At 42.8% G+C, this 23,477-nt stretch overlaps 1 protein-coding gene across 4 annotated transcripts in view; it reads left to right on the plus strand.

Moving 5' to 3' along the window:
• The window catches only part of elovl4a (ELOVL fatty acid elongase 4a), a 68,218-nt gene that overhangs the window by 14,710 nt on the left and 30,031 nt on the right, over positions 1-23,477 (plus strand). The gene's annotated exons all lie outside the window — the stretch shown is intronic.

Raw genomic sequence — 23,477 nt, forward strand, 5'->3', positions numbered from 1 at the left:
ACAAATTTGGAAGTGATAGGCGTGATGCCCTCCAACTTCAATCTCTCAAGTCTTTGAAATTGTTGGGGTTATGCTATGTTCAAGGACTTAAGAAAATGGGGATAAGAGAGTGCTTACAGCGAATGGAGAGATCTAGAATTTTTTGAGGAAGGGGTGATGTCAGTAGTCTTAAAGGGATATAAAAATAGAGCCTGAAAAGAAGTAGTTGAATGATAAGGACTGGTAGAGGGCACAGATGATGGACCGCATGGAGATAGGAATTTGGTGATGGCTAGATGGAAAATTTTTATAACGATATGGGATCAGTGCAAAGTGATGGGTTAGGAGGTGTTTGAGACAGCTGATGGGGTGAATTTGATCTTGGGCACATGGAAATGATATTCTCACCCTGTTGAAAGTGAAGCTGGAACAGAGGGCTCAGTGAAAGGAAGTTCTGAGGTGAGGATCCCAGGATATTTCATGTACTATAGGAGAAGGAAATTCAGTATTGCTTTAGATGATCAGCTAGATCTGAGAGTGAACATCCAGAATAGTCAACTACCAGATGTGCTCTGGTCTATGGCCCTCAGCTTTTAAGGACAGGAAGATGAAAATTACACAGGGAGACCAATGGGAATGGAAAAAGGTGAGGTGTTTGGAGACAATAAGGACAAGGGCATCAAAGGCAGAAGTAGAAGATCTGTTGAGCTAATTGAATGAGCGTGTATGCTGAGATGAGTGGAAGCAAAGGAGAGAAAGTGAGAGATGTTGCAAGAGTAGCTGTAATGATTGTTTATTCTAGAGTGGAAGGGTGGTTTGAAGCAAGCAAGATGGTATAGATGGTGAGGATGATATTGGAGATGGCTTTGATGAATGTAGAAACCTCAGATGTGGAAGTCCCCTTGAGATGATACGGTAATACAAAAGATAAGGTCAAGGGGTTTGCAATCATTTTCAGATAGAAGTGCCGATTGGATAATACTCCTCAACCTCCACCTGAGTTTCCCAGCATCACAGATGCCAGTTATTTAATCAGTTCAATTCACTTCACGTAACGTCAAAAAACAGCTGAGTGCGCTCGACACAGCAAAGTTAGCGGACTCTGACAACATCCCATCTATGGTGCTGAAGAACTGTGCTTCAGAGCAAACAACGCTTCTAGCCAAGCTGTTCCACTACTGGAATCCAATACTAGATTTTACTGGACAGTGTAAAACAAAATTGCCTGTTTTGTTATGATCCCCTTGGGGGAACCATAAACCAAAATATTCAAATTTGCCAAATGGCCCCCAAAGTAGAAATTACCAACAAGATTTCACTTCTTGTAACTTCTACTTCAACACCATCATAACATATATTAACATAAATTAACAGGCAAATGATACTTCAAGTGAAAAGGTAAATTTCACTTTAAATAGTCAATAAGACAAAGATACACCTTGCAGGACCACAATCATCCACATCACTCCCCGCATAAATGTGACACTACATAGCTGCACTGTTCCACAATATGCTGTTCTTTATTCACACAAAATAGGTGAGTCCTATCATAAGAACTAGGAACAGGAGTAGGCAAGTCAGCTCCTCGAGCCTGCCCTGCCATTCATTACGATCATGGCTGATCTCATTTCGGCCTCAATTCCAATTTCCTGCCCTCTCCCCTTAACCTTTCAACCCATTACTAATTAAAAATCTGTCTATCTCCTCCTTAAATTTATTCAGCGTCCTGGCATCCACTGCACTGTGAGGTAGTGAATTCCACAGATTCACGACCCTTTGAGAAAAGTAATTCCTCCTCATCTCTGATTTAAATCTACCACCCTTTAGCTTAAAACTATGGCCTCTCATTCTAGAATGCCCCAGAAGAGGAAACATCCGCTCCACGTCTACTTTGTCTATCCCCTTTAGCATCTTATATACCTCAATTAGATCTCCTCTCATCCTTCTAAACTCTAGCGAGTATAGGCCTGAACTGCTCAATCTCACCTCATAAGATGAGCCCCGCATCTCTGGAATCAATCTAATGAACCTCCTGTGAACCGCCTCCAGTGCAACTACATCCTTCCTCAAGTAAGGGGACCAAAACTGTGCACAGTACTCCAGGTGCAGTCCTACCAATACCTTGTACAGTTGCAACAACACTTCCCTATTTTTATACTCTATTCCTTTAGCAATAAATGCCAAAATTCCATTTGCCTTCCTTACTACCTGCTGTACCTGCATACTAGCTTTCAGCGATTCATGCACGAGGACACCCAGATCCCTCTGCACTGAAGCATTCTGAAGTTTCTCTCCATTTAAATAATAAGTTGCCTTTTTATTCTTCCCACCAAAATGAATAACCTCACACTTATCCACGTTAAACTCCATCTGCCAAATTTTGGCCCATTCACCTAACTGTCCATATCCATTTGTAAATTTCTTATTTCCTCCTTGCAACTTACTTTCCCACCTATTTTGGTGTCATCTGCAAATTTAGCTTTAGTACCTTCTATCCTTGAATCCAAGTCATTAATATATTGTAAATAGTTGGGGCCCAAGGACCGAACCCTGTGGCACCCCACTAGTTACAGCTTGCCATCCAGAAAAAGACCCATTTATCCCAACTCTCTGCTTTCTGTTGGTTAGCCAATCCTCGGTCCAAGCTAATACATTACCCCTAACTCCGTGTGATCTTATCTTGTGTATTAATCTTTTGTGCAGTACCTTATCAACAGCTTTCACCTTTGATTTTCATGGGTATGATTATCATCAGCAAGGCACACTTCTACAAACCCTCTCTCTCTCGGGTCACGGCAGCCCTGATGGTGTAGCTTTCCGTAATTCCTTTTCAACCCACCAATTAATAACACTGCGGTTCACAATGGGAAGTGTCATCGACAGTGCTATCAAGTAGCACTTACTCAGCAATAAACTGCTTACTGACTTCTAGTTTGGGTTCCACAAGGGTCACTCAGCTCCTGACCTCGTTACAGCCTTGGTCCAAATGAAGTGTGAGTGACTGCCCTTGACAATAGGCCAGCATTTAACCAAGTATGGCATCAAAGAGCCCTAGCAAAACTGCAGTCAATGAGAAAAGGGTGGGGGGGAACTCTCCACTGGTTGGAGTCACACATAGCATAAAGGAAGTTGTGGTTGTTAGAGGTCAGTCATCTTAGTCCCAGGATATCACTGCAGGAGCTCCTCAGGGTAGTGTTCCAGCTCACCCATCTTCAACTGTTTCATAATGACCTTCCCTCCATCATAAGGTCAGAAGCATTCGCTGATGCTTGCACAATGCTCAGCATTATTCAGACACTGAAGCAGTCTGTGCCCATATGCAGCAAGACCTGGACAACATTCAGGTTTGGTCTGATGATTGGCAAGAGACATTTGCTCCACACAAGCGCCAGGCAATTACCATCTCCAATAAGAGAGAATACAACCATCTCCCCTTGACATTCAATGGCATTACTATCACTGAACCCCTCACCACCAACATCCTAGGAGTTACCATTCACCAGAAACTGAACGAGACCAGCCATATAAATACTGCGGCTACAAGAACAGTCAGAGGCTGGGAATTCTGTGGAGAGTAACTCACCTGACTCACCAAAGCCTCCACTATCTACAAGGCAAAAGTCATAAGTGTGATTAAATACTCTCCTCTAGCCTGGATGACTGCTGCTGCAACAACACTCAAGCTCAGCACCATCCAAGACAAAGCAGCCTGCTTGATTGGCACCCCATCCACCACCTTAATCATTCACTCCCTCCACCACCAATTCACAGTGGCAGCACTGTGTATATATGTACAAGATACTGCAGCAACTCACCAAGGTTCCTTTGACAGTACCTTCCAAAACAGGACCTCTACCGGCTATAAGGACAAGGGCAGCAGATACATGAGAACAACACCAACTGCAAGTTCTGTCAGCCACACATCATCCTGACTCAGAAATACATCACCGTTCCTTCACTGTCGCTGCATCAAAATCCTGGACTAGCTTGTTAAAAGCATTGTGGGTGTACCTACACCACATGGACTGCAGCAGTTCAAGAAGGTAGCTCATCACTACCTTCTCAAAAGCAATTAGGGATGGACAATAAATGTTGGCCTTGCTAGCGATGCCCATTTCCCGTGAAAGAATTTTAAAAAATGATTTGGCCACTAACATCCAGCTCTCTTGTGTCCCTGAGATCTTCATACAGCGTTCCAGGTTTTTGACCTTTTTAGCCAGCTCTCACATTGCCTCCAAGAGCTGCTGTCTCTTTTTCTGCCCAGAGTGATTTGCTTCTCCTCACTCTCCTTTTTTCTGTCTCTGTCTGCTTTCTCTTTATGTCTGGAACTGGCCTTCACCCTCCAGTTCCTCTGCTTGTAGCTCTCCTTTGTGTCTGTAGCTTTCCTTTGTGTCTGCCAGCTACTTGGCTCCTTTCTTAGCTTCTTTCCTGTCGGTACTACTTCCAGGTCAATGGTTGCCAGGTCACATGAACCAGTATTTCTTATTATCCACGAAAATTACAATTGATCCCTTTACAATTGATGCAAACTCTTAACAGTCCTTTTCAAATATGCTTTAAAACGATTATAGATTCCAAAGACCTTTTAAAGAAATTATAAATTTTCCTTGTTGTATTGCTTCAGTGTCAAAGGTTGTCACAATATCCATCCTGTCCACAAAACGCAAGACAAATCCAGCCCACAATTAGTGCCTTATTAGCCTAATCCCAATCATTAGCAAAGTGATGAAAGAATCAAGGGGAAAGCTCCCCAGTGGCTTGAGACGTACTCAGCAGGAAAGGACAATTGTTGTTATTGCTTGAGACCAATTATCCCAGCCCTAGGATATTGCTACAGGAGTTGATGGACTTAATGCTTTTTGTTGAGAATTATTATTCTTTGTTTCAAATGTCGTTTTTAAAGGAAGTGGCTGCAGAGATAGTGGAGGCATTGGTCAAAATATTCAAGAACTCATTGGATTCCAGGAGGGTCCCAGCAGGTTGGAAAACCGCTAACGTGACACCTGTGTTCAAGAAGGGAGGGAGACAAAAAGCAGGAAACTATAGGCCAGTCACCTTAAAAGCTGTTGTTGGGAAAATGCTAGAGTCCATTATTAAGGAAGAAATAGCAGGACATTTAGAAAAAATTAACACAATCAAACAGAGTCAACATGGTTTTGTGAAAGGGAAACCATGTTTGACAAATTTGCTAGAGTTCTTCGAGGAGATAACAAGCCGAGTTGATAAAGGTAGATGGTAGTATATTTGGATTTCCAGAAGGCATTCGATAAGGTGCCACATAAAAGATTATTACACAAGATAGGAGCTCACGATATTGGGGGTAATGTATCAGCGTGGATTGAGGATTGGTTAACACACTGAAGAGTCGGGATTAATGGGCCTTTTTCAGGTTGGAAAGACGTAACTAGTGGAGTACAACAAGGATCAGTCCTAGAGCCTCAATTATTTACTATCTATATTAATGACTTGGAGGAGGGGACAGAGTGTAATGTATCCAAATTTGCTGAGGATACAAAAATAGATGGGAGGGCATGTTTTGATGGGGACATAAGGAATCTGCAAGGGGATATAGATAGGCTGAGTCAGTGAGCAAAAACTTTGCAGATGGAGTTTCCTGTAGAAAAGTGTGAGGTCATGCACTTTGGTAGGAAAAATCAAAAGGAGAGAGACTCCAAACAAGTGCAGCACAGAGGAATCTGGGTGTTCTTGTGCATGAAACACAAAAAGTTAGCATGCAGGTGCAGCAAATAATTAAGAAGGCAAATGGAATTTTGTCCTGTATTGCTCGGGGGGTGGAGTTTAAAAATAGGGAAGTCTTGTTACAACTGTACAGGGTGTTGGTGAGGCCACATCTGGAGTACTGTGTACAGTTTTGCTCCCGGTATTTAAGAAAGGATATACTGGCATTGGAGGCAGTTCAAAAGAGTTTCACGAGACTGATTCCTGGGATGAAGGGGTTGACTTATCAAGAACGGCTAAACAGGTTAGGCCTTTATTCATTGGATGTTAGAAGAATGAGGGGTGATCTTATTAAAACATACAAGATTCTGAAGGGGCTTGACAGGGTAGATGTTGAGAAGATGTTTCCTCTAGTGGGGGAATCACGAACTAGGGGACATAGTTACAGAATAAGGGGACACTCATTTAAAACTGAGATGCGAAGGAATTTTTTCTCTCAGAGGGTAGTGAATGTCCGGAATTCTCTACCCCAGAGAGTTCTGGAGGCTAGATCATTGAAAGTATTTAAAGAGGAGGTAGACAGATTTTTGAAATATCGGGGAGTTGAGGGCAATGAGGAACTGGCACAAAAGAGGAGTTGAGGCCTGGGGCTGATCAGCCATGATCTTACTGAATGGTAGGGGTTGAGGGGCCAAATAGCCTACTCCTGCTCCTATTTCTTATGTTTTTCTTATGTCTTTTTTTATTTTCGTGAGTAGCTTGAAAATCAAATGGCTACTGAAAAGTTTAGATGTTACTTTGAATGATTTAGTTAGTCTTGTAGTTGGTCGATAGCTTGTAGCTTTTTATTGTTTACTGATGGTTCATTTGTAGTTTTCCTACTTGGTGTTGATCAGTTGACAGTGATTTTGGGCAGAATTTTGCCCTAGGTTGGCGGGCGGGCCCCACCGGCTCGGAGGCAGGCGGGCAGCCGAGCTCTGCAGCCAAAGCGGGCCCCACTGCCATTTTAAGCAAGCGGGCCAATTAAGGCCCACCCAGCGGCCTGCCCGACAGGAAGCGCTATGCGCTTCCCATGCGAGGGAAGGGATTCCCCATCTGTCAAAGTGCTGTCTCAGGGAGATTAGTGAAAGTTTTACAAACTTAAAAAATAGAAAAATAAAAAAATAATTAACATGTCCCCCTCATGTGACAATGTCACACGAGATGGGACATGTTAATAAATATCACATAAAATTTATTAAACATTTTTAAAGCGGACATGAAACCTCATCCCGCCAGTGGATGAGGTTTTATGTTTTTTCAATTTCCCGCTGGGGCTCCTGGCCTGCCCGCCAGCCTTAAGGTTGGACGAGCAGGGCCTTTAACTACCTTAATTATCTTGTCAATGGCCTTAGTTGGTTCCTCCCGATGTCATCCCGCGTCATTTTCCCATCGGCGAGCGGGCCCCACCCCCAAATTGCCAACTTCAAAATTCAGGCCTTTGGTGTGATTTTCTCTGTTTCTCTTGGCTACTTTGTGCATGTACTGGCTCATGGTCCCATTTTCTATACACACATTTTTCCATTCTTGCTCTGCCTGGTGTGCCACAGGGATCAGTGCTGGGGCCTCAACTGTTTGCAATTTATATAAATGACCTGCATAAAGGGACCGAAGGAATGGTTGCTAAATTTGCTGACAACACAAAGATAGGTAGGAAAGTAATTTGTGAAGTGCACTTAAGGAGGGACATAGATAGGTTAAGTGAGTGGGCGAAGATCTGGCAAATGGAGTATAACATGGGAATTTTGGCAGGGAGAATAAAAAAGAAGCTTATTATCTAAATGGTGAGAGATTGCAGAATCTGAGATTCAGAGGGATGTCCTAGTGCATGAATCACAAAAGGTTAGTATGCAGGTACAGCAGGTAATTAGGAAAGCCAATGGAATGTTATCATTTATTGTGAGGGGAATTGATTACAAAAGTAGGGAGGTTATGCTTCAGTTGTACAAGGCATTGGTGAGATCACATCTGAAGTATTGTGTACAGTACTGGTCTCCTTATTTAAGGAAAGCTGTAAATGCAATAGAAGCAGTTCAGAGATGGTTTACTAGACTAATACCAGGAATGGGTGGGTTGTCTTATGAGGAAAGGTTGGACAGGTTAGGCTTGTATCCACTGGAATTTAGAAAAGTAAGACGCAACTTGATTGAAACCTTTAAGATCCTCTAGGGTATTCACAGAGTGGATTTGGAGAGGATGTTTCCCCTTGTGGGAGAATCTAAAACTAGGGGTCACTGTTTAAAAATAAGGGGTCGCTCATTTAAAACAGAGATAAGGAGAAGTTTTTTTCTTTGAGGGTTGTGAGTCTTTGGAACTCTCTTCCTTAAAAGGCGGTGGAAGCAGAGTCTTTGAATATTTTTAAGGCAGAGCTAGGTAGATTCTTAATTAACAAAGGAGTGAAAGGTTATCAGGAAGGAATGTGGGGTTGAGGTTACAATCAGATCAGCCCTGATTGAATGGCGGAGAAGGCTTGAGGGGCCTAGTGGCCTACTCCTGCTCCTAATTCATATGAGTGTATGCTCTCTCTCCTCCCCCATTTTCAGTCCTGATTTTTTTATGCACACCCACTTCGTTTATCTCTACCTGAACATGGAATTTGGCACTGCTGTTGGTTCTCCCTACTTTCCTGGAGATCATGGTGATGTTCTACAGCCCATTAATACTAAAGTCTTGAGAAGCAGTGATACTATGTGGACCAAACTAAGCTAGCATCTGAAGACCTGAATATTACTAATGAGAGTTTAATTTCAAGTAAATTTCCATCATTTATTATCTTTTTATGTGACTTGGAGAAACAAAAATGTTGAGCTAGTTATTGATGGGAGCGCGTCATAGCCCTACCTGTCGTAAAGTGTTGTTAGCCTTCAAACCCAGTGCTACCAGATCCCAATCCTACCTAAATGCCATTAGGCTTCAGAATGCTGCACCCTCCAAAGTGTCACCAAGTGAGACACCCTATTCATTAAGTGTTTCTAGCCTTTCGCTCCTGCCAGGCCAAAGACTTGCAGTTCCTGCCACAATTGCCACTAGACTCCTTGTCTTTTTTTTCCCACCCACTCCTGAGTGCTGTCCACTCTCAAACTTTTTCATGAACCACAGACTTCCTATTTTCTGTTCCCTTTCTATCCTCTATGCCAAATCAGCTCCCCAATTCCTACCTGGCCTCAACCACAACACCCAAGTTCTCAGTCATTTGTTGTTTCACATCAAAAGAACACAAGAATTAGGAGCAGGAATAGACCAGTGCCTGGCAAACCCACTCATTCATGTTGGATGCTATTATCTGCTTACCTTGAATCTTAGGAAGTTCAGTGCTAGAAATTCCATACATCAGAAACATGTATGACTACTATATAAAAATAAATTGGAAATGAACAAAAAAAAAGCAAAAAGAAAAAGCTTATAGAAGAAATAAGAACAAGAGTTGGACTCAAATGGTATCATAGAATCTTACAGCACAGAAAGGGACCATTCAGCCCATCATGCCTATGCTGGCTCTGAAAAAGCTGTACAATTTAGTCTCACACTCCAACCATCTCCCCATAACTCTGCAAATGTGTTCTCTTCAAAGACGTACAAATTTCCTTTTGAAAGTTCTCATGGAATCTGGTTTCACCACTCTTGTGGTGCATTCCAGATCATAACACTATGTGAAAAATGTTTCTCTTCATTTCCCCTCCAGTTCTTCTGACAGCTGTTTTAAACCTATGAGCTCTGATTACTGATCTACTTGCCAGAGGAAATGGAACAAGTAGGAAGAAACTATCAAAACCTTTGATAATTTTGAATACCTCTGTTATGTCTCCCCTTAACTTTCTCTGCTCTAAGGAAAACAATTCCAATTTCTCCACGTAACTGAAGTAAACTTCCTCTGTATTGTGTCTGAGGCCTTGACATCCTTCTCAAAATGTGATGTCCAGAATTGTACTCCAACTGGTCCTATCACCAATGATTTGTTTAGGTTTAACATGACTTCCTTGTTTATGTAACAAATGACCTTTTGTCAAGCCAAATATCCCATATGCTTAACCATCTAATCAGCCTTCTCTGCCACCTTCAGGATCTGTGAATATGTACCCCCAGGTCCTCTGCTTTCACACCCTCCCCCTTCAAAACAGTAGGATTTAAATTATACTGCCTCCCAATGTTGTTTTTCCCAAAATGCATTGCTTCACATTATCCACACTAAACTGCATCTGACATGTGTTTGTCCATTGCACCAGTCTGTCTGTGTCCTCCTGAGATCTGATTCTCCCCTGCTTACGATTTACTGTGTTACCAAGTTTTGTATCATGTGTGAACTTCAAAATTATGCTCCCTAGACCCAAGTCCGAGCAATTGATATATTACAGGAAAAACCATGATCTTAGTACTGACTACTGGCGGTACCTCACTACTTACTTCTGTCAACCAGAAAACATCCATTCACCTCCATCCATTCTGCCTCTTATCCCTTATCCAAATAATTACTCAAGGCACCACTGTCCCTTTGAAACTAAAAGTGCTTCCGTTTTCCAAATAAGTCTGTTATGAGGTTCTTTATGAACTTGCAAAAGGTACTTGATAAAAAGAATGCAGGACTACCTTTATCAATGCTATCTGTTATTTCATCGAAGATCTCAGTCAGGTTAGGCATGATTTTCTTTAACAAATCTGTGCTGGCTGCCCCTTATCAACCCATGCTTTTCTGTAGTAGTTTTTCCCATCACTGGTGATAAGCCCGTTGTTTCCAGATTAATCCCACTCCCCTTTCTTTGAATAGGGGTGTAATGATTGTAATCCCCTGATATGTCATGGGAGATCTGCTAATTTCTTTAGAAATGTAAATCTGCATTCAGTCATTCACAAAAATTATGTAAGGAATAATATGTAATATTTCATTTTTTAAATGGGTGTTAGTGAACCTAAGTTCTCCTTTATTAAGCTTGGATGATTGAACCGTAATAGTAAAGATTAAACTTTTAATACACATCAATATATTGACCTTGTAGGTAGACATAAGAACATAAGAAATAGAAGCAGGAGTAGGCCATTCAGCCCTTCAAGCCTGTTCTGCCATTTGATGTTGAGTTCTTTTTTAAAACAAATCCGAGTATGGCTGGGGCTAAATTCTGACGTGGCCCACTACATCATATGTGGTCACAACATGATGCTATTTTGTCACATAACAAGGGCACTGATGTCTCTGTGAGCTCACTGAACCAGCTATCAATGGAGGCATTGTACAGTAGGAGATTATGACAACCATGAATAAGTGGATCTCCACAGCTGTCAGCTGATTAGAGACTAGTAAGCTTATTTGCTCAGGCCATTTTATAGCTGAGTCAACAAGGCTGCAATAGGTAAGAAGATCTTCGGCTGCTGCCTTTTATATTTCTCCCACCTATTTTGAAATTTTATTTGTGGAAGCAGCCCTGGTGATGATAAAAGAACAGATTGACCTTGGTGCCACTGGCTAGTGGTAGAAAGTGGTTCATATTGCATGTTCTGAATTTTCCCCAAATTTCCACCCTTTCCTCAACGCAGTGGCTCACATTGGACTAATATTCCAAGCTTGCCAAAAGCCCTCTGTTAACTCCTGAGTGACCACACTTTTTAAAACATCCTTCCACGGGATGTGGGCATCGCTGGCTAGGCCATCATTTTTATTGCCCAAAACAAAAATAAAAATACCTGGAAAAGCTCAGCAGGTCTGGCAGCATCTGCGGAGAGGAACACAGTTAACGTTTCGAGTCCGTATGACTCCTCAACAGAACTTTTATATTTTTATTTTTATTTTTGTTTTGGATTTCCAGCATCTGCAGTTTTTTGCTTTTATTTTAATTGCCCATCTCTAATTGCCCTTTGGAAGGTGGTGGTGAGCAGCTTCCTTGAACTGCTGCAGTCTGTGTGGTGTAGGTAGACCCATAGTGTTGTTTGGGAGGGAGTTCCAGGATTTTGACCCAGCGACAGTGAAGGAATAGCAATATATTTCCAAGCCAGGATGGCTTGTGGCTTGAGGGGGAACTTGCAGTTGGTGGTGTTCCCATGCATCTGCTCTTGTCCTTCTAGGTGGTAGAGGTCATGGACTCAGAAGGTACTGTTGAAGGAACCTTGGTGAGTTTCTGCACATTGTAGATGGCACATACTGCTGTCACTGTGCGTCAGTGGTGGTGGGAGTGGATGTTGAAGGTGGTGGATGGGGTGCCATTCAAGTGGGCTGCTTTGTCCTGGATGGTGTTGAGCTTGTGTGTTGATGGAGCTGCACTCATCCGGGCAAGTGGGGAATATTCCATCACAATCCTGACTTGTGCCTTGTAAATGGTAGACGGGCTGTGGCACAGACCAGGGTTCAAACCTTGGAAATACCTGGTCTGCTACAGTAGAGGAGTGAAAAAATAAGTTGAGTTCCCACTTCTGATTGCTATCCGGAGACCCTGCTGGAAAGATCAGAAAGGTGCAAGAAAAGCATTGGTTGTGATATTCCCCACTGTTGAGTCATCACCTGACATTCACTATGTTGAGGCTCAATTAAATAATAGCTGTTTGAGTGAGGTATTAGAGGGCTGTAGTTGCCCATGAATGGAGGCTGTTGTTGTCCATCATGAGCCACTACCTTTGGGGGAGGAGGGAGCAAATTAAGTTGGCTTCTGAAAAATATTTGAAATTCATTTTTTCTCCCTCTTCCATATTACCTATTTCAGCACTGTATCAATGTTTGAGAACTAGAACCTAAAATATATTTAGTTTATTTCAAGGATATGGCATTTCAGAAATATCTTATAGTAGCTTAGTGTATGACTGTGCTATTTCATGTATTGAAAGGATGCTGGTACTGCCTCTTAATATCTCCCAATTGAGTTAACTCTCAGGTGTTAACAGAGGACTACTGGCAATCTTGGAATATTAAGCCTGTGTGAGCCACTGCGTTGAGAGAAAGAGTGGAAATTTGGGGAAACTGCAGAACAAACAATACGAACCACTCTCGGGCACTAGCCATTTATGTCATTGGTTTTGTATAATTAATTCCTGACACGTTTATGTCATTGGATACATAAAGAACCTGATTTATAAGGCACAACACCCAGGATGTCCCAAAGTACTTTGTAACCAATTAATGTGAAGACACTGTTATTCTGTAAGTGAGTGTGGCAACCAGTTTGCATGCAGCAAAGTCCCACAAATGGGCAAACAAATGAAAAATATGGGAGGAAGATTTTAAAAGCCGGAGAGACTTCAGCAAATATGATTAAAAATTTACTGGTCCCATTTGAAACCATATCAGGTTCCATATGTATGCTGACAACACCCAACTCTACCTTTTTCAACCCCACCACAATGTTTTTAAATTGTCACACTGCTTGGCCAACATCCGGTACTGGAATAGCAGGAATCACCTCCAGCTAAATTTTAGCAAGACTGAAACTATTGTCTTCGGTGCATACCACAAACTCTGCTCCCTCGCTACCAACTCTATCTCTCTCTGCCTGAAGCTAAATGAGATGTTCTTGGTGTATTTGACTCGAAGATGAGCTTCTGACCACATATCGTCGCGAACACCAAGACCAACCACTTCCACCTCCATAACATCACCTGACTCTGCACCTACCAGTCTCCCATTCTCCACTCTCCATAAACTTGAACTCATTCAAAATTCTGCCTGTATCCCAACTCACACCAAGTACTATTCGCTCATCATCACTGCTCACTGACCCACATTAGTTCCAGTCCAGAACCAACTCAGTTTTAAAATTCCTATTTTTGTTTTCAAATCCCTCCATTGCTTTGCCCCTCCCTACCTCTGTAGTCTATTCCAACCCAAAACCCTTCTAGAGCTGTGTTTTTTCAAATTTGACCTCCTGAGCATCTACTGTTTTTATTGCCTCACCACTGATGATCATGCTTTCAGCTGTCTAGGCCAAAAACTCTGGAAATTCCTCCGTGAACCCCTCTGCCTATTTACCTCACATCCTTTAAAGATGCTCTTTAAAACTAGCTCTTTTACCAATGTTTGGTCATCTTTCCTGGTGTCTCCTTTTGTGGCTTGGTGTCAAATTTTATTTGATATTGCTGCTATAAATCACCTTCGACTATTTTACAACATTAAATACTGGTACTAAAAGCGACCTGGATGTCCTTGTACTCAAATCACAGAAAGTTAACTTGCAGGTACAGCAAACATTTTGGAAAGCAAATGATAATAGCCTTTATGACAAAAACATTGGAGTATAAAAGAATTACCACAATTATATAGAGTCTTGATGAGACCACACCTGGAGTACTGTGTACAGTTTTGGTCTCCTTGCATAAGGAACGATATACTTGCCTTAAAGGGAGTGTAAGAAAAGTTTATGGGGCTGATTCTGGGATGGGGGTTTGCCCTTTGAGGAGAGATTGAGTACACTAGACCCATATTCCTTGAAGTTTGGAAGACTGAGATGTGATCTTATTTAAATATATTAAATTCTTCAGGAGCTTGATTGGGTAGATGCTGGGAGGATGGTTCCTAGGGTGGGGATGAACATGTGGACATTGTCTCTGAGTAAGTGGCAAACTGGGATAAGGAGAAATTCCTTCACTCAAAGGGTTGTGACTATTTGGAATTCTCAATTCCAGAGGGCTGTGGATGTTCAGGCATTTAATATATTCGAGGCTGAGGTTGTTAGATTTTTGGATACTAAGGGAAATAAAGGCCAGGATTTTCCGTGCCCACTGAGTGTTGTTTGGTGGCGTGAGCGGATATTATGGCGCGTGAAACCAGTTCGTGATCATCCATTAAGCCCGCCAATGGTGGGCCGTGTTCTCTGCCATTGGATGGCGGGAACCTCATTCTAATACATCAGCATATCATTATTAGGCCTGCCCGCTGGGCTCATACCCATACTGCTGGATTGTCTGCCCAATTCGGTGGGAAAACACGCCGACGTGTTTCACAACAGCATAAAAGCAACGTGCACATGGCAGGCTGTACTTTGCTCGGGATTTTAAGGTTTGTTTGCCTACCTTGCTTCAGTCAGCACTCGCAGTCATCAGCGCCAGGCTTACAGACAGCACCACATCACTTTTAGGGGGGCTCACAGCAGATCCCTATCTACCACATCAGCCATATGTGAGTCACTTTAAACTGGTTGCAGAGCTAGGGCTTGCTTGGCGAGGGCGAAGTGGCCTCAGGCAAGGGAAGAGGCTGCAGTTCGAAGGCTGTATTGGGGAAGGAGGGTAACCCAGGGTGCGTGTGGGGGCCAATGTTGATCAAGATGGTAAGGGCTGAGGAGGCAGCCTCCAGAGGAGCTGAGACCAAATGGACATGCAAAGGTATGTGTGTGAGAATGGGTGGTGATGTCCCTTGATCTGACAGTGAGTGAGATGCCAGTGAATGTGTGATGGGCTTGAGTGTGTGAGTATGGAATTCTGAGATTGCCATACCCTGGCTGCACGGATGTGATCATTCATCCTCTATCTGCATTGGATGGGCAACCTTTTCTGTGCAGCATTGGCACTGATCACCTCTGCCATTGCCTACCCATCAGAAGTGGTAATGTTGCTACCCCTCCTGTGGCCAGAGCAGGGGTAGAGGACATCACAGTGGGCCTCCAGGTCGTCCAAAGGGCTGCAGTCATGTTGTCTTTCAGGGCCATGCCTTCTTTTCTGCAGTCCTAGGCTGGAACCACTGACCGTGGCTGTACTTTAAATGTGAAGCTTGGCGTGATGAAGCGGCGAGGTGAAGGTGTGGCAAGCCAATCGGAGCCCGCCTGCCATAGAAATGATGTGTTTCCCGGGAATGCATAAATAACTTTGTGGGTTTGGGATGATACGGCATGAAAACTCGCCATCATGGCCGGTGGATAAAACGTCGTTTTACCTGCCCGCTATAGCACTTAGTGCTAATTTGGGAGACGATTCCGCCCAAGAGATGGGGTGGGAAAGTGGACTTGAAATGGAAGATCAGTCATGATTTTACGGAATTGCGGAGCAGGCATGAAGAGTCAAACGACCTATTGTTTATTTAATTGTGAAAGGGAAATTTTGAAGGCTATACTTTGGGAATACATTTATAGCAAGTTTCGACACAAATAACTTGCTGACATATGTTGCAACGATGTTTAAATTGTCTATTATTGTCATTATTGGGGGATAAAATCAAGCTTGTACTCTAGTTCTTGGCTTGTATTAAAATTATGACGGCTATGGGATATTATACAAATTGAATTGGTTTTATAGTTTCACTCAGCACTATGTGTGGTGACTGAATTCCATTAATCATGTAGCCATTCGTTATAGAGTTGTCCAAAGTGTCACATAGCAAGATCTGAGTAGAGTAATTAAATACCACATCAATTTGTTGACTGTAAAACAACTTAATCTTGGCCTCTAACAAGTCTACTTCTGATTGTTGATTCACTATACTGACTAAGATCCATTGTAGAATTTTGTGAGCATTTTACCCAGTTTTAATGTTTTTATACATTTTCTGAAGTTACACAATATGAGAAGTGTCTCTGGTATTAAATATTTATAAAAACTAACCTTTGACTTGTGTTCTCTTGATGTCCGCATTTGTCTGAATATTTAACCCAAGGAACTTGCCAGTGGGAAGTGTTGGGGAATACTAACCAAACCATCCTGCCATCCCTTGGAAAACATCTCTGTCCCACTGAACACTTTGGCACTGTGGTAGTGGGAATGGGCGTTTAAATTAGTTGACTGCTTGCTGATAAAACAAGACTGTTTTTTCTTTGATGATGTTGTGCCTTTTGAGTGTGATGCTGGTGCACCCACTAATGTCACTGGAATGTGTTACAATCTCAGTAGAGACCAGTAACTTTTTTTGAAAGTAGTAGAAATCCAAAATTCCAGTTATTTAATAAAAGAATGAAGCCACAAGATTCTATGGTTTAAAACAGAAGAACTTTTACTATACAAGAATCAAACAAAGCAAACACTAAATATCATCTTAATTAATCACCTATGCTATAAAACCCAAAGTCAACATTAGTTAAACAAAGATTAAGAGGCAAATTGTGGTTGATTATAAACTACAAATTGCACATTAAATGGCGGATACAACTAGGACAGATTTTACAAATTGGCTCATTCGCCTACTCAGCATATAGGTCATCAAACTCAATCAGAAAGTACTTCAAAACTCTTCCTCACAAAGAATTTCAGCTTCTCTTCGGATGCAGCCTGATTCCCAGCTGACGGCAGCTCACAATCAACTTGAGTCCCATGGGTACAGTCTTCACCAGAAATGCCACATGTCTGCAGAACTTCCTCAAGTCTGTCTGGATTGTGTAGATGCACCCGTGTTATCTTCAAGTAATAGAAACAGCTGCAGCAACTGTACTGCACCATTGGACTTTGAGCTTGGAGGGATCTGTGTCCTGTTATATGGTTCACCCAGTTTAAGTCTCCCTAGAAGTTTTGGTTTCCAATCAGTTTCAGTTTTAGTTTCCTTGCAAACTAGGAGTGTCAGTTTCCTTTCTCATAGTTTTCCGTGTTGGTTTTCCTTTTCAGTTAGGGTCCGTCTCAAAAAATGCAAGATTTGCAAACACAGATTCCATCACAAATGTAAAATTCACAAGAGAAATAACATCAAATTGCAGTTATACGCCCAGAGGCAATTCACAGTTGGGACTCAAACATGCAGAAATAGTAGGCAGTTTGGAGGAAGGGGCTAAAAGTGCAATCGAAAAGGAAGGTTGAAAGTGAAGATCGTCGTTGCAAGATAAAACAAACAAATTAGGGGTGGAATTAGAGTATGGGAGCAAGATGGCTGAAGACTGCCACCAAAGGTACAGTGGAAGAAGAGTATCTACTTTCTAAGTATTGCATCAACCTTTATCGATCACTTAGGTGGAGTGCTGTGTACAATTCTGGGCATCACATTTCAGGAAGTATGTCAAGGCCTTGGAAGGGTTTTAGCTTTGTGGAGATAGAAAAAGTTGCAATTGATCTCCTTGGCGCAGTGGAATTCATGAGGAGGCCAAATAAAGATGTTCAAGATTATTAGGGGTTTTGTTGGAACAATTAGAGAGAAACTGTTTCCTCTGGCAAATTGGCCAGCAACCAGAAGTTAAGAGCTTTAAACTAGTTGGCAAAAGAACTGGTGGGGAAATGAGGAGACGTTTTTTTCACATAGAGGGCTGTTATGATTTGGAATGGATTACCTGTGTGTTAGAAGCAGATTCCATAGAAACTTTCAGAAGGGAATTGGACATGTTCTTAATTTTCAGGGTTATGGAGAAAGAGCTGAGTTGTAGGGCTAAGTTGGGCGACTCTTTCAAAGACCCGGCAAAAAGAAATTCTCCCAATTTCTCACTAGGTCTTTCACCAATTATATTGCATCTGAGTCCTCTTAACCTCCTTCCAATAGAAATGGTTTCTAACTGATGCCTAAAAAGTGATATGTTCATTTCTCATAACTTCCTTGCTTTTGCCTCTTTTTGCCATATGCCTTTAATTTATAAAGCTCTGTGCAAATATTGAATTAAGTGTTTTTGGAAATATGTGGTGCTTTCCTTCAAAAAAATATTGCAGGTACGTAATTATACTTTTTCTACTCTCTGGGGCTGGTCTAAATTTTGCTGTCCTTAGCTATCCATTTTTGAATGGTAACAGTGTGGGCAGAGGAAGGACACAGACTAGGGTGCTGAATTGTCAGTTGGCTGTTGCCATTCATGGGATTTTCTTCCAGAGATAAAAGTGGACACTGAATAAATCTGACCATAGTTTTTAGCAACACAGAGTGTAAGGATTACCTTCAGTCCTGCATCCAACTAAGAAGGTGGAATGGGTTTCATTTTAAAGACAAGATTAAAAGCTTTTTAGTAAATTAAGGGCAAAATTTTTCCCTTGTCGGGCGGGCGGTACCCGACCCAAATGGAAGTAAAATAGTGTGCGGTGAGGTCGGGCGAGCATCCCGCGCACGCCCATGATATTTCGCTCAGCGTGCACACGCGAGAGGCGGCAGCATGCCCATTGACAATTAAGAGGCCTATTAAGGCTCTTAATTAATCAAATCGAATTTTTCGCTGTCCGTCCAACCATTCGGTTGCCAGGTGAATAGGCCAGGCTACCTTTGCATTTTTAACAAAACCTCATCCACGGGCAGGATGAGGTTTCAGACAGTAAATAAGAAACCAAAAAAAATTTTTAGAACTCATTTTTAACATGTCCCTGCTCATGTGACAGTGTCACATGAGGGGACATGTTTTCCTTATTTTTGAAATCTTTCCTTTTAATGTTAAAATTCTTCGGCTCCCTGAGGCAGCTCTTTGCCTTCAGGGATCTTTCACTGAGTGCACCCCCGCGCATAAGCATACTTGAGCGCTCACACTCTTCCCGTCCCCACCCCAGCAGCGCTGAGGCTCTGAACGCGCCTTTCACTCTAGCTGGCCGTTAATTGGCCAGCCAGTGTGAAATCGCGGCCTGATCACGGGTGACGGTTGGTTTTGTGGCCATTCCTGGGCCTGCCCGACGTGGGGAAATCCTCCCTTAAAGGTTTCTTCAATTAAGACTTTCACTGGCTGCATGTCTTACATCAGAATGTAAGAGGGGCATTTTCTTTCGAAGGGAATGTAGAACAGCCGCTTGATGGTTCAGAACCTGAGTATTGCTGAGAAAAGAGACATGCTGTCAAAGTTTTTTGTCTTGCAGTCATCAGGACAGATGCAAGAATACAAATTTCAAAGGGAACAACAATTGATATTGCATGAGAAAAAGGATGCTGATTGGTTGGCAAGTCTGGTTGAATGGCCCTTTGTATCAATATCACAGAATCACCGAATTTTCTCACAGAAGGAGGCCATTCGGCCCATCGTGTCTACACCGGCTCTCTAAATGAGCATTATGACCTAGTGCCATTGCCCTGTCTTTCCCCTGTATCCCTGCACATTGTTTCTATTCAAATAATCATCTAATGCCCTTTTGAATGCTTCGATTGAACCTACCTCCACCACACTTCCAGGCAGTGCATTCTGGACCCGAACCACTCGTTGTGTGAAAAAGTTTTTTCTCACGTCACATATAGAATCTAAAGTAAATTCAATTCATGGGGCTCTGGAACCGGTACTGGGGAAAAGGGAGCTATACAGCTAGGATGGCCTTCACCTGAACAGCACTGAACCAGTGTCCTCATGAATGATATAGCTGGGGCTGTTGAGCGGGCTTTAAACTAAATAGTGGAGGGGAAGACTTATGTGAGAGGAAATTTGAAAGTTAAAGAGAAAGGACAAAGCAAAAGTGCAGAGTAATGATATGGGTAATGATAATTATCAGAGTGTGACAGGAAAGAACAGAGCATACAAACATAAGAGTGCACCAGCAAATAAAGTCAAAGTAGGCAAAAATAGCAAAAGGAATGCAATGCTCTTTGAATGAATGCTCATAGCATTCATAACAAGATGGCTGAATCTATAGCACAAATAGAAATAGATGAGTATGTTTTGATAGCCATTTCAGAGACATGGTTGGATGGTAACCAAGGCTGGGATCTGAATATTCTAGGGTATTTGACATCTTGGAAGGACTGGAGCAAAGGAAAAGGAGATGGGGTAGCTCTGTTAATTAGTACAAGAGTGAGAAATGATCTTGGTTCAGAGGATCAAAATGTAGAACCAGTTTGGGTGGGGATAAGAAATAGTAACAGAAAGAAGTTATTGGTAGGAGTAGTTTGTCTGGCTTTTAATGGTAGCTACACAGTAAGACAGAGTATACAACGTGCTTGCACACGAACAGGGAGAGACTTCATCGTGAGTGAGATACATCCAGAGTGAGTGTGGGTATTGGCAATTTGGTGCACAGTGGGAATTCGGTGTAGAGGGGAAGAGGTGCTCTCAGCATTTTTTCTTTGCTATCCAATTTCTTAAATCTTCAGAGAGTGGTCTTGCCCTGCTGCAGCAGTAGAGGCTACAAGGGAAAGGAATCACTGGTAAGTAGTGAGTCAGGACGGGTAAGTATTTACTACTTTAATTGCTTATAGTTTAAGGTCTTTTTGTGGTTTATAGTTTGTATATTCTATAGTAACGAAGATCAGGAAAAAAGGACCCTAGCGTAATTGATTTAAAAGGTTTAATTTAAAGGGATAAGCTGTGGCAGGAGAGCTGAAAGCCATGGTGTGCTCCTTGTGCTCCATGTGGGAAGCCGGGGACATTTCCAGTGCCCGGGACCAGCATGTGTGCAGGAAGTGTGTCCAGCTGCAGCTCCTGGAAGCGCGGGTTTCAGAGCTGGAACGGTGGCTGGGGACACTGGAGCATCCGCGAGTCTGAGAGCATCGTGGATAGCACGTTTAGAGAGGTGGTCACACTGCAGATGAAGGGACTTGAGGAAGGAAGGGAATGGGTGACCACCAGTCAGTCCAAGGGAAACAGGCAGGTAGTTCAGGAGTCCCCTGGGGTCCCACTAGCAAATCAGTATTCCATTTTGGAGGCCGATGAGGACATTGGTTCCTCCAGGGAGTGCAGACGGAGCCAAGCTTCTGGCACCACAAGCAGCCTGTCTGTACAGCAGGGCAGGTAGAGAGGAAGAGCAATAGTAATAGGGGATTCTATAGTCAGGGGAACAGATAGGCGCTACTGTGGCCGCCAACATGACTCCAGGATGGTATGTTGCCTCCCTGGTGCCAGGGTCCGGGATGTCGCTGAACGGCTGCAGGGCATCCTGAAGGGGGAGGATGATAAGGCAGAGGTCATTGTACATGTTGGTATCAATGACATAGGTAGAAAGAGGGATGAGGTCTTGCATGAAGAATTCAGGGAGTTAGGCAGTAGACTAAAAAGCAAGACCTCTCTGCTTGTAATCTCTGGATTACTCCTAGTGCCACGTGCTAGCGAGCTCAGAAATAGGAGAATAGCGCAGATGAATACATGGCTTAAGAGTTGGTGCAGGAGGGAGGGTTTTAGATTCCTGGATCACTGGGACCATTTCTGGGGAAGGTGGGAACTGTACAAGTGGGACAGTCCACATCTGAACCAGAGCGGGACTAACATCCTTGCGGGCGGGTTTGCTAGTGCTGTTGGGAGGGGGTTAAACTAATTCGGCAGGGGGAGGGGTCACAGAATGTTAGCAGAATAGGGACGCATCATAATACAGTAAAACAATCAAATCAGAGGGAGTACAGCTGCATTAAGTTTCAAGGGAGTAAGGCAAGGCTGGATGGCCTCGACTTTAATGCCAGGAGTATTACAGGTAAAACGGATGAGTTAAGGGTGAGGATTGACACGTGGAATTGTGATATAGTAGCCATCACTGAGACGTGGTTGAGGGAGGGGCAGGATTGGCAGCTCAACATTCCAGGATATAGAATCTTTAGGCGAGACAGGAGAGAGGGTAAAAGAGGAGGAGGCATTGCATTATTAGTTAAGGAGTCAGTTACTGCAGTAAGGAGAGATGATATCTTGGAGGGGACATGGAATGAAGATTTGTGGGTAGAGTTTAGGAATAAAAAAGGGGCAGCCACATCGTTAGGTGTTTATTATAGACCCCCAGATAATCAGCAGGAAATTGAGGAGCAAATATGTGCACAATTTGCGGAGTTGTGTAAAAACAATAACAATAGGGTAAGGATATTAGGTGATTTCAACTTTCCCAACATTAATTGGGATAGACATAGTGTTAAGGGCTTGGATGGAGTGGATTTCTTGAAATGTGTACAGGAGAACTTTTTAGGTCAATATGTAGAGGGCCCAACAAGGGACGGCGCAGTGCTGGACCTAATTCTGGGGTGTGAAACCGGACAGGTGGCTGAGGTGGTGGTGGGGGAGCATTTTAGTGATAGCGACCACAACATGGTACAGTTTAAGTTTGTTATGGACAAAGAAATAGACAAGTTGCAAAAAAATGTTTTGGATTGGGGGAGAGTGGATTTTAGTAAAATAAGGCAGGATCTGGCCAAGGTAGACTGGGAACAGCTACTTGTGGGGAAATCTACAGAGGAGCAGTGGGGGCCGTTCAAAAAGGAAATGGGGAGGGTACAGGCTCAATATGTTCCCTCTAGGGTGATAGGAAGGAGTAACAAGCCCAGAGAACCATGGATAACCAGAGATATTCAGGTTACGATGAAAAGGAAAAGAGAGGCTTTTAGCAGGTATAAGGGAAGCAAATCAGCGGAGGCATTAGTGGAGTACAGAAAGTGCAGGGTGGAGCTTAAGAAAGCAATTAGGAGAGCAAAGAGGGGATATGAGAAAGGTCTGGTTGGTAAAAGTAGGGAAAATCCCAAGATATTCTATAAGTATATCAATGGGAAGTGGATAACCAGGGAAAGAGTAGGGCCCATAAAGGACCAAGGGGGAAATCTATGGGTGGAGCCAGATGACATCGCTAGAGTGTTGAATGAATACTTCACATCCGTCTTCACCCAAGAGAATGAGGATGAAGGTATCAAACTCGGGGAGAGAGAATGCGAGGTTCTTGAACAAATTGATTTAGGGAGTGACAAGGTATTGGAGGTGTTGGCATGCTTATAAGTGGACAAATCTCCAGGTCCGGATGATGTAGAGATAAGCCTGGGAACTACAGTACAGTGAGTCTCACGTCAGTGATAGGGAAACTATCCCTATCCCTATTGGAGAAAATTCTGAAGGAGAGAATCTATCTCCACTTGGAGAGGCAAGGTTTGAACAGGGATAGTCAGCATGGCTTTGTCAGAGGGAGGACATGCCCAACAAATTTGATTGAATTTTTTGAGGAGGTGACCAGGTGTATAGATGAGGGTAGCGCAGTTGATGTAGTTTATATGGATTTCAGCAAAGCTATTGACAAGGTCCCACATGGAAGACTTATAAAGAAGGCAAATGCACATGGGA

This window comes from Cetorhinus maximus, chromosome 5, assembly GCF_964194155.1.
Source record: "Cetorhinus maximus chromosome 5, sCetMax3.hap1.1, whole genome shotgun sequence".
Classification (NCBI taxonomy): domain Eukaryota; kingdom Metazoa; phylum Chordata; class Chondrichthyes; order Lamniformes; family Cetorhinidae; genus Cetorhinus; species Cetorhinus maximus.